Source organism: Calonectris borealis, chromosome 27 (assembly GCF_964195595.1).
Source record: "Calonectris borealis chromosome 27, bCalBor7.hap1.2, whole genome shotgun sequence".
Classification (NCBI taxonomy): domain Eukaryota; kingdom Metazoa; phylum Chordata; class Aves; order Procellariiformes; family Procellariidae; genus Calonectris; species Calonectris borealis.
The window spans coordinates 5,886,486-5,887,580 of record NC_134338.1 but is presented as its reverse complement, the minus strand read 5'-3'; positions in this window follow the sequence as shown (position 1 = coordinate 5,887,580).

Here is a 1,095-nt window from a genome sequence, read left to right as displayed (position 1 = left end):
AAGCACCCAGAGAGCTGTTTCGCTGCCGTTGGGCACCTGGTGCTGCTTCCAAGTTTGGGAAAGGACATCGCAAGATTGGGGTTTTTTTCTTAGCAATCAAGCTGGGCAACCTGTTCCTGAACCGAATGCCCCAGGGGAACTTAAAATGGGCAAATCTCAGCCCATAAAGTTGGTTTTTTTGTTGTTTTTACATCTCTCTTCTATCAGGATCTCATGGAAAATGTGTCTGGACAGGGGGTTGCACGAGACCTGCCCACACAGAGACAGCCTTGGTTTGAGACTTTTTTTCTGGGTGCGGAGCACAGCTAGCACCAGGATTTCCAGTGGGAATTTGCAGTTTTCGGTGTTTGATTTAATTAAATTGGCACGGGGTGGGGAGAAAAAAGGAGGGATCTTCAGCTGAACAGCTGAAATGCGAGCAGCGATGCAGATACGCCGGCCGCAGAGGCTGTCAGATGTGTCTGACTCACTGCAAGGCGCAGGCACGCACGCTGCCCCGCTGCCTGCCGAGAGATTTCATAGTCCGTTTTCCAAAAGATTGAACGCCGAGGGATCTTTCAAGACCTCTTGGTAATGGCATCTAACTGCTTCATAGGACTGGTGAATATTGCATGGTGCTGCTCAGCAATTTTCTGCTTAACTGGCCGACTCCTCTGAGGGCGATTGCAACGCGAGATTTGGGGCTTTAGAGTAATTTTGCAAGGTTTGCTACAGAGAAAGAGAGGGCATCGTATTTTGTTGTTGTTGGAGGATTAATTCGTCTGAAAATGCCCACAGAGTGTGACAGGAAGCAAAAAGAGGGCTGCTGATGGGTTGGTTTGGCTTAGCTGATAAGTCAAAAACAGTCAAAATAACACGAGAGCTAAAAATAGTACGTTTTGCCGGGTAAACAGAAGGATTCTGCTCTCCTAACCCCATGCAAGTCAGGAGAAACGGTTGAAATGCAGCAGTAATTTATGCTAAGTGGAATTCCAACAGTTTTTCACATTCCCAGTGAAATCTTTAGGCCGAAATGAGCTGATTTGCAGGGTGCAGCGGTGCCAACACTTCCCTCATCTTTGATCAAGATGGGCCTGTACGATCTGATGGCAGCTT